We start from the raw sequence: 14,821 nt of genomic DNA, 5'->3' as shown, positions 1-14,821 counted from the left end.
TGTGATATAATAAATGTGGTTGATTGAGGTTAACTTTTTTTTTAACCTAGAATATTTTTAACTGGTTTCCCATAATAATTAATAATGAAACATCTGTAAATGTCTTAATATATAAATATATAAAACACCCAAACCAGTAAAAATAAATAAATAAAATAAAAACTTCAACCATATAGGAAGTATGTGATGTTAATAAACATTAGCCTACTCAGTACTTAAATTTAAAATTGCACTGCAACAAGGACACTGTAAAATAAAGTGTAACCCAAATATGCAGCTGGACATTTATATCTAAATTTATGGTTTTACAGGTGGACTGAGGAAGAATACTACGATTAATGATGTGAAGCAGGAGGCAGAATAGGCTCCAAGTGGTGTACTGGGACCAGAGACGAGTGGAAAGAGATTAGAGAACAGCACGAGAAAGACCGTCTCCAGGAGTGTTATCAGTTTGTGATGTTTTTTTGTTTGATTCTAAATTGTGTAGTTTTTGAGACAGAATATGTGACCCTGGACCACAAAACCAGTCTTAAGTCACTGGGGTATATTTGTAGCAATAGCCAAAAATATATTGTATGGGTCAAAATTTATGATTTTTCTTTTATGCCAAAAATCATTAGGATATTAAGTAAAGATCATGTTCCATGAAGATATTTTTAAATTTCCTACTGTAAATATATCAAAACTTCCTTTTTGATATGTAATATGCATTGCTAAGAACTTCATTTTGACAACTTTAAAGGCAATTTCTCAATATTTTTATTTTTTTTTTTTGCACTCTCAGATTCCAGATTTTCAAATAATTGTATCATCTCTCTCTCTCTCTCTCTATGCATATGTATGTAAATAAACACGGATATATCCTTTTATATACATGTGCACTGACGCGCACACACACACAAACACATACGCATGCACATACATATAAGTTACACACCTATTTGTTACAGCGTGGCCACAATTTAATTAGAATGATGAAACTAATGTTCTTTACAAAACCTTGTTTAATATCAGGACTAAACAGCGGTGTTATTTGTTGACGTGATTAGCTAGCTAGCTACTGAAGCTACATATAACTTTATAAAAGCTCAAAGTGATGAAATAATTTGGGCAAGGCAGTGTGGTGCTGACTGTTTTCACAGAAGTTTGAGTTTTATTAAATTTGAAAGTATTGTCAAGCACTCAAATTTAAAAAAAAAATAGCCATTTCATATTTCTTATCCTTGTGCTGGTCATCACAATATTTGTTATATTTTAATACTTTCTGATTCTTTAGAATTTTCAGACTCCTTGTGTTCCATATCTGAGACGTCTTACTCAAGCAACAGCTCAAGTGCATTGACTGTAGTCCCTAGCAAGAGACAAATAACTGAGGAGACATCTGCACTGCCTCCTAAACAGGTTAGAACAAAGCTCTGAGAGTCTCTGAGTTTGTTCACCCATAAATTAAAATTATGTCATTAATTACTCACTTATGTCATTCCACACCTGTAAAACTGTAAAAAAGTGCTTTTGTTTGCGCAAAACAAACTACTTTTACCACCATTTAACACTTTATTTGCAAACTATTGATCTCCAAAAGTATTCTTGCAACAGCTCACATGGCAACATAACACACATGTCAAGGTGTTCTTGTGAATATGGGTTGGAGAGTAATATTTTGCACAAACAAAGCACTCACGTCGCTTCATAAAAATTTAGATGGAACCACTGTAGTCACATGATTTATTTTAATGACATATTCACTACCTTTTCTGGGTCTTTAAAGTGATAGTTGTGTGGACTGTTAGTGGAGTGTCAGAGAACTGTCAAATTTAATTAAAAAATATCTTCATTTGTGTCCTGAAGATTAACAAAAGTCTTATGGGTTTGGAACGAAATAAGGGTGAGTAAACATGACGGAATTTTATTTCTGGGGCAACCCTTTTTTTTACCCCCTCTGGGTCTGTAGAAATCTGTGAATCACCATGCTCATGTTTTTATTTATTTTTTATTAGATGGTTAAAGATGTGTTAAAGTTCAAGTCTGGTGGTGAAGCAGTACTACAGGAGTATCAAGAAACAGAAACCCTTACAGATGCCACAAGAAGACAAATGATTAACATACTGGTGGCTCACATGATTGATACACATGGGTATTTTATTTTTTTTATTATTTTTTAAACCAAATAACTGCATGGCCATTGTGCAAATTAAGATAAGTTTGATATCTTCTCTTAGGCAACTCCCTACTAAACCAATCAGAAAACAGAATGCTCTTGGCATAGTGATGCTGTTCCCTTCCCTCAGAGATCCATATTCCAAGAAAGGCTCCGCAAGTCATTGCTTGCATCGCACTTTCATGTCATACTTGCAATGTTATGACAGGCTGTTTCTATGACATTGAAATTTGATTCTTTGAGATTTTAGCCTGAATATGACAAAGGATATTCAAAAAAAATCTATGATGCTGCAAGCAACACATGATACATTGCCTGGCGTAATAAAAACAGTCCACAGGAATATGGAGTGATGCCACCAGACAGCCCTCTTCCTCAACAGGTAGATGAATGTTTAAAATGATCTCTGTTCTTAAACTGTATTGCATTTGAAGATTCCCATTAATTCATGTGAATCTTTGTCTTCAGTCTACGGCCAGGAAATGGCATCCCTTCTTTTAATCCCTTCCACCACTTCCAGGAGGACTGAAGTCTCCAAAAATTGCATGCGATGCAGCTGAAAGCCATGTAATCTATCATAAGGTAGTGGCATTTTACAAATGTGTTGTGGGTCATTGTTTGAACAGTCACTTTTATATTGTTGTTTTCTCTGTGACTGCACATTATGTTTATGTCTAATATTTGGTTTTTATTTCAACTCTGGTCATGCTGCAGTTTGGAGAAGCACCTCAGCAACAACCATCCGTTCCTCCTTTTTGTTGGACTTCAGAAAAGCAACAGCTTCTACATCGCCTTGGATAAGCATCTCCTCCCATGCCAGGCAAACTGCTTCCTTATTAGATAAACTTTTAAAGGCACATTTTGTGTTCAGTTTGTCATATGATAGTGCACTTGTAAACTTTTACACATTTCTACACATTTTTATGAGCATCTTCATGCATTCAGAGTACTACGAAGTGAGGAAAGGTGTATTATAAAAATGTCAGAGATTAAATTTTGAGCCATTTGATATTCAAAACTCATAGTGTGGCGGATGAAAGTTGTATATCATTCCTTCTTTTGTAATGTTTTAATTCTACTTCAAATTGCACTGCGAGGGAGAATTAAAAATAAACATGTTGATGGAAATTATGTTGTGTGTTGTAGTTGATTTAACTATGTTTTCAGTATATTTAACAGTGTTTTGTTGATCTTTTAACCACCTAAATTACAACCACCTAAAACATGCAACTCTAAACAGTGTTGTTTTTCTGTATCCCTTTTAGTGTTATTTTAACACTTTTTTGGAGTCAAATAAGGAACTCTGGCATAGTGTTAAATGTTGAACTATTTTGAAAGTGTTAATTTAACTCCAGAAAGTGTGGAGCTATATAAGCTCTGAAAAAGTGTCGAAATCAACTCTGTGAGAGTTAATTTAACACTGGACTTTTTGCTGTGTACGAAAACGAGTCAGATAGGGAGCTTTAAATGGACGCTTTTATCTTAGCTTATAAATACGACATAATCTTTGGCAGTATGCAGCGCATATGAATGCGCCGATACACAGGACGCGTTTCACGAGTTCACACTTACATATAATAAACTGAGTAAAGGTTTATGCGTATTTGGCGTGCTGTCCAGGGAGAGGGCTCCGAGCTCGGTACTTACCCCCGAGCCCAGGGTACTCCCCCTGTACGGGGAGAGGGGTCCGAGCTCTGCATTTAGCCCGGACGCAGAGCGTTCCCCCCATGCTGGGGTAGGAACAGGCTGAAGGTGAGGAGTCGGGGTGGTGGAGGGATGCTGAAAGACTAGAACTGATGGAGGTAAGACTGCTTTGATTATTTATAGGGGTTCTCTCTTGAGCTGATTGGATAGATGGTGTGATTGCTCATGATGAAGTGGCTGCGTTAATTATCTGCGCGTGCTCCTCCCGAAACTTGTTAATAAAACATCACTTCACGAGTTCACACTTACATATAATAAACTGAGTAAAGGTTTATGCGTATTTGGCGTGCTGTCCAGGGAGAGGGCTCCGAGCTCGGTACTAACCCCCGAGCCCAGGGTACTCCCCCTGTACAGGGAGAGGGGTCCGAGCTCTGCATTTAGCCTGGACCCAAAGCGTTCCCCCCAAAGATGCAATAAGCACGGGACAGCAGCCAAAGAGGTGTGTTGATACCCCCCAAAATCGGTAGAGCTTAATGTTGGTGGGGTGCTGGACGTCGCTTGGAGTAACGGCACTGCTGTGGCCTTTAGAGAAGAGAGTTTAGCTACTGTGGGAGCGGACACTGCTGCGGCATCTGAAAAACAAAGGAAAGTGGCTTCTACGGAAGCGGGCACTGCTGCAACATCTGAAAAGAGAATCTGGCTTCTGCAGAAGCGGGCACTGCTGCAACATCTGAAAAGAGAATGTGGCTTCTATTGAGACGGGCACTGCTACAGTGTCTGAAAGAGAATGTGGCTTCCGCGGAAGCGGGCACTGCTGCAACATCTGAAAAGAGAATGTGGCTTCTGCGGAAGCGGGCACTGCTGCAACATCTGAAAAGAGGAGGCTTCTGTGGAAGTGGTCACGGCTACAGTATCTGGAAAGAGGAGGCTTCTGTGGGAGCGGTCACTGCTACAGCAGTAGGGAAATACAGATGCAAGCTCCTGCGGGAGCAGTTACCGCTACGGTACCTGAAAAGAGGAGGAGGCTTCTGTGGAAATGGTCACGGCTACGGTATCTGAAAAGAGAAGGCTTCTGTGGGAGCAGACACTGCTGCGGCAGTGGAGGAATATAGAAAAGGCTCCTGCGGGAGCGATCACTGCTACGGCATCTGAAAAGAGGAGGAGGCTTCTGAGGAAGCGGTCACTGCTATGGCATCTGGAAAGAGGAGGAGGCTTCTGAGGAAGCGGTCGCTGCTACGGCATCTGAAAAGAGAAGGCTTCTGTGGGAGCAGTCACTGCTGTGGCAGTGGGTAAATACAGATAGGGCTCCAGCGGGAGCAGACACTGCTACGGCATCTGAAAAGAGAAGGAGGCTACTGAGGAAGCGTGCTCTGCTACGGCAGTAGGGAAATGCAGATGCAAGCTCCTGCGGGAGCAGTTACTGCTACGGTACCTGAAAAGAGGAGGCGGCTTCTGTGGAAATGGTCACTACTGCGGGAGCCATCACTGCTGAGGCAGTGGGTAAACACAGATAGGGCTCCAGTAAGAGCAGACACTGCTGCGGCAGTGGAGAAATATCCGAAAGGCTCCTGCGGGAGCAATCACTGCTACGGCATCTGAAAAGAGAAGGAGGCTTCTGAGGAAGCGGTCACTGCTACGGCATCTGAAAAGAGAAGGAGGTTTCTGCGGAAGCAGGAAATACGGATGCAAGCTCCTGCGGGAGCAGTTACTGCTACGGTACCTGAAAAGAGGAGGAGGCTTCTGTGGGAGCGGTCACTGCTACGGCATCTGAAGAGAGAAGGCTTCTGCGGAATCGAGTACTGCTGCGGCAGTGGAGAAAAATCAGATAAGTCTCTTGCGGGAGCGGGGTGTTGCTGGGATGGTTGAAGTGGAGATGAGCCGCTATGAGTGGATTTGGTGGTGTTAGAGAGGATGGCTATGGCGGGTCCGAGGGTCGAGTGAACAGGGATGGACTGGCGTTGAAGGGGTCTGCTGATGAGGGTTCGGTGAGCTTCTTTGATATGGATGGGTCTTCACCGCTAGCGGAGACAGCCTCACTCTAGCGTTTGCTATGGAAGCTGGAGGTCACTGAAAAGGAAAAGGGTTTATTAGTGGTGGCAGGAAAAGACTAAGATATGTGGGCCTGTGTTGCCAGCAGAGGCGGCCACACACTTGCTTCGGCTGCTGTGGCTCATTCATGGGAAGGGAGTGGAGTTTGTTACATCCTGAAGAGCCTGTGGTCTGTACCACTAGCGGAGGCAGCCTCACGCTAGCGTCTGCTATAGGAGCTGGAGGCAACTGAAAAGGAAAGGGGTTAGGAGTAAAGCCGCGGTCACACTAGACTTTGATCATGCGAAATTGTTTCGCATGCTGCAACGGTCGTGATATGACGTCACGCTGTGCAGCGTCTTTTCTTTAAAAACCTAAATTCAACATGTAACAAATTGTAATACATCTAAAATGTAAAAACATGCAATCTACTCCACTTTCCTGCAGCGCTGCAGTTTTAAATTCATGTTCTTTCTGAATTAAAAGGAGGTCATGCTGTTATGTATCAATCTGACACATTCGTGTGAATGGAGCGAAAAGAGCAGTGTGACCACCCCTTAACAGGAGGAAAAGACATGTGAGGGCCTGTGTTGCAGGCGGAGACAGCTTTGCGCTTGCTTCAGCTGCTGTAGCTGCGTGACACAGGGGTTTATGGCATTCGGAGAGAAAAGCTGTAAAGCCTGTGCAGCCTGCACTGCTAGCAGAGGCGGCCTCGCGTTAGTACCTGCTACAGGATCTGGAGGCTGCTGAAAAGGAAAAGGGTTAGGGAAGTAGAAGGAAAGTTTGAGATGGGTCTGTGGCGAAGGCAGCCACATGCTTGCTTCTGCAGCTGTCAGCTACGGAAAAAGGGGGAGTGGTTTGTAACTTTGGCGGGACATGCTGAAATGTCCGGGTAGTCTGCAGCATTGCCAACTTAGCAATTGTGTTGCTGGATTTAACAATTTCTCAGACTACCCTAGCAACTTGTTTTCAAAGCAACTAGCAACAAATGTAGCCATTTTAAGAATTATTTGGAACCCTTAAAAGTGATAAAAATGGTAAAAGGCATGCGTTTTTCTCTTAACCCCACAAAAGGAAAACATATTGAAACAGCTAGCCAGCTAAGCGGCACATCGGCTGGTAATGTTAGACACTGAGGGAGGTGCCTAGCATATGCACTTCATATGAATTAAGTTGCAGGTTGCACTTGTTCAATGATTGTTTATTTATGGTACGCCTTAATTTTTTCATTTGTACTTATGATTGTTCATTACTGTTGGTCCACTGAGATTCATTTTGTTTTCTGGTTAAGATCAACAGTGGAAGAGAAGTTTCACTGTTGATTATCTGACTTATCCATTTATCAAAATGGAATGAGTGAATTAAGTACGGGTATAATGCTGGTGAAAATAAGAGCAAATTCAGTGTGTATTCTAAGCACTTGCGTCATGATTACGTAATGACATTAACATCCGATGATGTCGCGACGTCATTTAACAACAAAATAACAAATGACATATCCTTTAGCGATTTTTACCTTGAACATTGTTTGGCAAGACTGGTGGCCTGTGCCGCTAGCGGAGGCAGCCTCGCGCTTGCGTCTAGAAACAGAAGTTAGGGGCCCAGCTGCATGCGGCGCTGCGGCCGGAAGAGCCGCGGTGAAGGCTGAGCCGAAGCGGGAAGCGAGTGAGGCTTTGCTGCGGTAAGAAGTGGGTGCGGCCCAGGCTCGTTGAAGGCCTGCTTCTGCGACCCGACGCTCGCGGAGAGTCGGGCTTTGTGCGGTACAATGATGGGGTCAAGCGAGACGAGTTCGGGGCTTGCTCAATCTATTGGTCGCCTTGGTGGCTGGAGTGGATTTAGGAGTGAGGTTGGCTGATTTGCGGGGTGACGAATAGATCGTACAAACCCGTTTGTTTGTTCTCTGCGAGAACGGAGCGTCGGAATTCATCAGTGTTTGCCTCTGGATTAAATACTCACCACTTCCGATCGGAGGAATTTATTGGCGCAGCCGAATTATACGAGGATGCTGGGGAAGATGGAAGTTAGGCAGTGGAGGCGAGGTTAAACCTCGGTGTCGGGGGATTCTTGTGGCTGGTCGAGCAGAGCGGCGGCCGCGATGGAGCCTGGGGCTCGGCGGCGATGACTGGCGGAGGAGGAGTGATCCTGGGGCCGGCAGATTTGCTGCAGAGGATCCGAAAATCTTGAGTATAGGTCACGTTGTTTGGATGGGAAAAAATTGGGTCTGTGATATAATGGCAAAGGAGCGAACCGAATGCTGAAAGACTAGAACTGATGGAGGTAAGACTGCTTTGATTATTTATAGGGGTTCTCTCTCGAGCTGATTGGATAGATGGTGTGATTGCTGATGATAAAGTGGCTGCGTTAATTATCTGCGCGTGCTCCTCCCGAAACTTGTTAATAAAACATCACTTGCGGAAGCGTTCACTCAGATGAGAGCGCAAAAACACAGCACAAAAATTAAGGAGACAGATCGTTGCAGCTTGAGACAGGCTGTTCAAAAACACGCAGCATTAAAAACGTAAAGCTGAGTACCAGTCAAAGTCGCGACATAAAGAGTGTACCTGCTTATTATGCAACCTGGTCTCATACGTACCTCTGCGCACTTTTTGTGCGACACCATTTTACGTACCTTGCTGCCCGTTTCGCCGCAGTTTCAAATAGAAATGTCCACTGAGTGGCGCTAAAACACAGGTTCAATATGTAAACCCTGGCACGTTTTTATTACGTAGATATTGGTACATATTGCTGTTTTTTTATTACGTTGCTTCAGTATTGCGGCGGTTCAGAATTCAAATATCCGGGGACTCCCAGCAAACAGGGGACGTCCCCCGGACGTTCCGAACGTCCGTTTAGTTCCGCAGTACGTCCGCTTTGTAACGTTCGCGGGCGGACGTTCGGAGGACATCCGGATTTGGTCCTCTTTTTGACGTTCGCTGGCGGACGTTTTGAGGACGTCCGCATTTGGTCCTCTTTTTGACGTTCGCTGGCGGACGTTCAGAGGACATTCGTCCGAGCCAGTTTGCGAACGTCCCTGTTTCGTCCCTCATCTGCCATTTACATAACAACACTTGAAAAATCCAGTCGCCCATGCGTGGGCTTTTATCAGACCTGACACTTTGCAACTCAGACAAAGAGAGTTGACAAATTTGAATTAAAATATAAACTCATATTGGATTTTAAAGGGTAGGGTGAAATCAGCTAAAATGGGCTATCAGGTAAAATGGGTCAAATATTATAGTCATATCTCTTAATTTTTATAGCCAGTCATAATAACTGATCTTGTATTGTTTCTTCAACTTGTTGACATGTAACAATAATTTAGATTGGTCTGAGTTTCTTACGGCGGGCTGATGTACTGAGTGTTACATGAAGCTTGTCAGAGAAATTGTAAGGTAAGTGAGCCACATAGTAAATTTCATTCATTACTAATAAGGGTACTAAAGCAATTATAAGTATGCTTACCAACAAAGCAAAGGTTTTTGAACAATGTTTTGACATGCCCTTTCAAATAAAAAAAAAAGTTTAATTTAATAAAAGAAACTTCGGTTTTTGTGAAAAGGGTCAGAAATGGCTGGTTAAGCTAAAATGGGCTGCACACACACATTTTTTACACAGAAATTGAGGGTGAAAATAGGTTTATAGGCCTAGATATGTATGCACACAAAATCTAGTCTTAAAAAAAATACATACACATAAACTACCAGTCAAAAGTTTTTGAACAGTGAGATTTTTAATGTTTTTAAAAAAGTCTCTTCTGCCTGCATTTATTTGATCCAAAGTACAGCAAAAACAGTAAAATTTTAAAATAATTTTGCGATTTAAAATAACTGTTTTCTATTTGAATATATTTTAAAATGTAATTTATTCCTGTGATCAAAGCTAAATTTTCAGCATCGTTACTCCAGTCCTTCAGAAATCATTCTAATATGTGACCCTGGACCACAAAACCAGTCATAAGTGTCTATTTTTCAATATTCAGCTTTCAGATGTATAAATCTCAATAAGTTTTCCATTTCTTAGGATAGGACAATATTTGGCTGAGATACAACTGTTTGAAAATCTCGAATCTGAGGGTGCAAAAAAATCAAAATATTGAGAAAATCGCCTTTAAAGTTGTCCAAATGATGTTCTTAGCAATGCAAATACTCAAAAATTAAGTTTTGACATATTTACAGTAGGACATTTACAAAATATATTCATGGAACATGATCTTTACTTAATGTCCTAATGATTTTTGGCTTAAGAAAATAAAAAATAAAAAAAATCAATAATTTTGACCCATACAATGTATTTTTGGCTATTTCTACAAATATACCCCAGCGACTTAAGACTGGTTTTGTGGTCCAGGGTCACATATTCTGATTTGCTGTTCAAGAACCTTTTTTTATTCAGTTGAGTAAATTTTTTCAGGATTATTTGATGAATAGAAAGATCCAAAGATCAGCATTTATCTGAAATAAAAAGCTTTTGTAACATTATACAATATACCATTCAAAAGCTTGGAGTCGGTAGTAAATAGTAAAAATATTTCAAAATGTTACTGTTTTTGCTGTACTTTGAATCAAATAAATGCTGGCAGAAGAGACTTCTTTAAAAAACATTAAAAATCTTACTGTTCAAAAACTTTTGACTGGTAGTGTACATGCACACAAAAGGCACCACTGCACAGAAACACACACCTATACAACATGATCAGTTAATTTTTAATTGCATTGTTTAATGAAATATTCATTCAACTTTCTATTTAACGTACTTCAATGTGCTTCAAGCCTGGGGAAATAAGCCTGCTTAGAAACATCGCCACAGTGTCTAATAACTTATTTTTATAATCCCACGGTACTAATTACAAGCAGGTACATATCAAGTGCTTCAATATCAAGGATGCAGAACGATTAGACGCTGCAGTTCAAACCGCTCACAAAACTCCACTTCCGCCTGGACAGCGCATGTTCCCGACCTTCCCGCCGCAGTGCTGAGCATGAGCATGCGCAGTGACTCACCAGAGAGAGTTCTTGATATGAAGCGCCTCAGTCTCATTGAATCAACAAGTGCTGATCTAATTAATTTGATTATTTCTTAATGTAGTTAATAACAAAAATGAATCATTTAACATAAGCAAACTCGTTATATTCTTATTAATCAGACATATTTGTATTTTGCAAATCAAGCAAGTGGCTTGTTGACTTTTTTGAGTGTAAGAATGTTCTTAAGTGAGTCATTCCACCAAACCTGTATGATTTGCACTTACACATTTTTAGATTTTTTGCCAAAAAATATTAATTTTCTGAACACCCCACAGCATCAATGGCATAATTCCGTGTAATGTTCACGGACTTAATTAACCCTGAATCTGTGGTGGCATCACGGAATCGCCGAAAATTCCGTGATGGGCTCACAGAAGGCATCAGCCGTGGTGCATGCACGGATTCACTGGTTCAACACCAGCGCTGCATCGGACCACGTAAAAAGAGTGACTCCGATGCAGTTATACTTTCACTGGAGTACCTGACCCCACCCCTACCCTAAACCTACCCAGTTCTGAACAATAATGATGATGATAAATTTCCCAGTATCGCGTTGGCATTTTGATGCTAAGGGTTTCCGTGCGTGGAGCACGGCTGATGCCTGTCACTGACTTACATTGGTATCACTTCTGTGAGCCCATCACGGAATTTTTTCTCTGAGCCCATCACGGAATTTTCGGCGATTCCGTGATGCCACCACAGATTCGGAGGTTAATTAAGTCCGTGAACATTACACGGAATTCTGTGAGATCATGTTGCATATTTAACTTCCTGAAAAACATATTTTCCCACCTCAAGCATCAATTCCCTATTATTATTGGTCATTATTTTAAGATATGGGCACTATTAATCTTCAACCCCGTTATGGACACTATGGGAGCTCTCTGAATATGATCATAAAATGCATTTGTAATGAAATCAACATTTTCCTATTAATCAGATGTCCCTCACACTAATTCAGTATTTGCAAATATAAAAGTTGCATAAAATCTCACACTTTTGCAATGCTAATGGAACTTTTTGTGATAGCAACCTCATCATTTTTGATCAAAGAAGTGGGTTAACTTCAGAATTTGAACTAAAATCAGTATTCTTATGATTGTTCTGAACATTTCAGACTGAGTTCAACAAACATTAAATTACTTCTTCATAAACTTAAAAAAATAGTAGGTGTGACGGGGGTTGAGACTAGGGTAACGGGGTTGAAGAGACAAATACATCTTAACATATAAATAGTTGTCTTTTACTCAAATTCACTGTAAGATTTTCTAAGATTTTCTATAAACACTGTATTTCATTATTTGACCAAGAAAGACAACAGATATAAATTGCAATTGAACTGAGTTTTATTAACCCAGCTAAGCACACAGGCTCTGGTTTTCCACCAACATACAACACCCCTGTACAGTGCATCCGGGAAGTATTCACAGCGCTTCACTTGTTCATCATTTTTTGTTACAGCCTTATTCCAAAATTGACTAAATTCATGATTTTCCACAAAATTCTAAAAATAATAACCTATAATGACAATGTGAAAGAAGTTTGTTTGAAATCTTTGCTAATTTATTAAAAATAAAAAACGAAAAAAAATCACATGTACATAAATATTCACAGCCTTTGCCATGACACTCAAAATTGAGCTCAGGTGCATCCTGTTTCCACTGATCATCTTTGAGATGTTTCTACAACTCGATCGGAGTCCACCTGTGATAAATTGAGTTGATTGGACATGATTTGGAAAGGCAAACACAGGTAAGAGTGCATGTCAGAGCACAAACCAAGCCATGAAGTCCAAGGAATTGTCTGTAGACCTCCGAGACAGGATTGTATCGAGACACAGATCTGGGGAAGGGTACAGAAAAATTTCTGCAGCATTGAAGGTTCACAGAAGCATGTAGTCTCTGTTACCCTTAATGTAAGAAGTTTGAAACAACCAGGACTCTTCCTAGAGCTGGCCTCCTGGCCAAACTCAGCAACTGATAGAGAAGGGCTTTGCTTAGACTGGTGACCAAGAACCTGATCATCCTCCACCTCCATGATCATACGTGGAGATAGGAGAAACCTACAGAAAGACAATTATCACTGCAACATTCCACCGATCTGGGCTTTATGACAATGTGGCAAGACTCAATCCTCTCCTCAGTGAAGACACATGAAAACACACTTGGCATTTGCAAAAAAAGCATCTAAAGAACCCTCATACTATGAGAAGCAAGATTCTCTGGTCTGATGAATCTCAATTTCAAGCATCATGTTTGAAGGAAACCAGGCACTGCTCATCACCTGCAAAGTACCAGACCAAAAGTAAAGTGTGCTGGTAGCAGCCTCGTGCTGTGGGGCTGATTTTCAGCAGCAGGGACTGAGGGACTCATCAGAGTAGAGAAAAAGCTCAGTGCACCAAAATATTGAGATAGTATTAATGATAATGATTCAGAATCTCAGACTGGGCAGAAAGTTCACCTTCCAACATGACAACAACCCTAAGCACACAGCCAAGATAACAAAGGAGTGGCTACGGGACAACTCTGTGAATGTCCTTGAGTGGCCCAGCCAGAGCCCAGACTTGAACCCGACTGAACAACTCTGGAGAGATCTGAAAACCGACGCTCTCCATCCAACCTGATGGAGCTTGAGAGGTCTTGCAAAGGAGAAAGGGAGAAACTGTCCAAAAATTGATCTGCCAAATTTGTAGCATCATACTTGTAGCGTCAGAACGAGTCAGACAAAACTAAGATTCATTCAGGACATCGAAACATGAGGAGCTGAAATTCCAGGAGAACAGGACAACATCGTAAAGATTCCTATCTCCGATTTCTGCAGCAAGCCTAACCAACAAGCCTCTTCCAGAACAGCTTGCAACATTTAAGACAAAAGAACACTTATTGATAAGTCCAACGTAGGAAGGAGATCGTCAAATTTGGGGTAAATAATCAAGATTAATGGTCAAAGAGATGGCCATCACATGTGTTCCACAAGAGAAATCACAAGCTTCTTTAGATTGACTTTTCCCCCACACATAGAAGACAAAGAACCAGACTGAAATTCCTCTGTCCAAAGAACATGTCTTTTGGTCTCCACAGAACTATACAGAGACTTTCTTTTTCATATGCACATAAAACCATCCTAAAAGGACATTGCTAGACATAACACTGTATTATGTATGTAACCACACATTAGACTATCATGTTTTAAGCACATATTATGTATGTCTTTTTAATAACTATTGAATGACTTTAAGGTTTATTCATGTTTGGTATGTATGAGCTTGACAATTCTAGCTTGAAACGTTTCTTCCAACTGATTCTTTGTCAAATGTATCATATTCTGGTTATAGAAATCACATCCGAAATTATACTTTGCAAGAGTGTGAAAAGTCAGACCATGTGACCAGATAACATGCTGATTTATGATGGAAGGAACAACCTAGCTAAGATAATAGCCTATCTAATTGGTCAAGACACCAGATGGGATGTGTCCAAAAAGCCGAGTTTAAAACCTCAGGACACCATCAAATCGCCCCTTCTTCCCTTCTCCTCTTCTTCTTCTCGCCACCGCGTTTTGACGCTGTTTTAGCGCTCTTTGAGCGTGCTCTGGCCTACAGGCCAGTTGCTATAACACCACGATGAGAGGAAAAACCACCTAGTCTCGTTACTCATTTTATTCTTTTACTTTAGTTTCTTTTCTTTCCGTTGAGTCTCGTGTTCAAAAGTTAAGTTTGCCGCAAAGTCCAGCTCCGACTGCACCCGCTTCAAACTTCAACCAGCGACTCCAAGACCATCCTCAGCCAACACCCAACCATTGGCTCCCCAAGACATCACTTCAAAGACTACTGAACTTCCAGCCAATCACCAACTCGGGAAAACCCCTTTCCTGTAAAGACGACGACAGAAGGGAATCCCTGTAACTCAAAGGCAACGCAAGTAAAACAACTCCAGATTCTAACTGAACTGGTGCATTTAATATAAAA

At 41.2% G+C, this 14,821-nt stretch overlaps 1 long non-coding RNA gene across 1 annotated transcript; it reads left to right on the top strand.

Annotated features, from left to right (window-relative positions):
- The first annotated feature begins 2,163 nt into the window (after positions 1–2,163).
- LOC131533031 (uncharacterized) lies at positions 2,164–3,558 on the top strand. The gene is made up of 3 exons (XR_009269030.1): positions 2,164–2,540; positions 2,627–2,740; positions 2,873–3,558. It is a non-coding gene; the product is annotated as an uncharacterized LOC131533031 (long non-coding RNA).
- Positions 3,559–14,821: the final 11,263 nt, after the last annotated feature.

This window comes from Onychostoma macrolepis, chromosome 02 (genome assembly GCF_012432095.1).
Source record: "Onychostoma macrolepis isolate SWU-2019 chromosome 02, ASM1243209v1, whole genome shotgun sequence".
In the NCBI taxonomy this organism is placed as follows: domain Eukaryota; kingdom Metazoa; phylum Chordata; class Actinopteri; order Cypriniformes; family Cyprinidae; genus Onychostoma; species Onychostoma macrolepis.
Note: the sequence above shows the minus strand (reverse complement) of the source record. Positions and strands in the feature narration are given on the sequence as shown.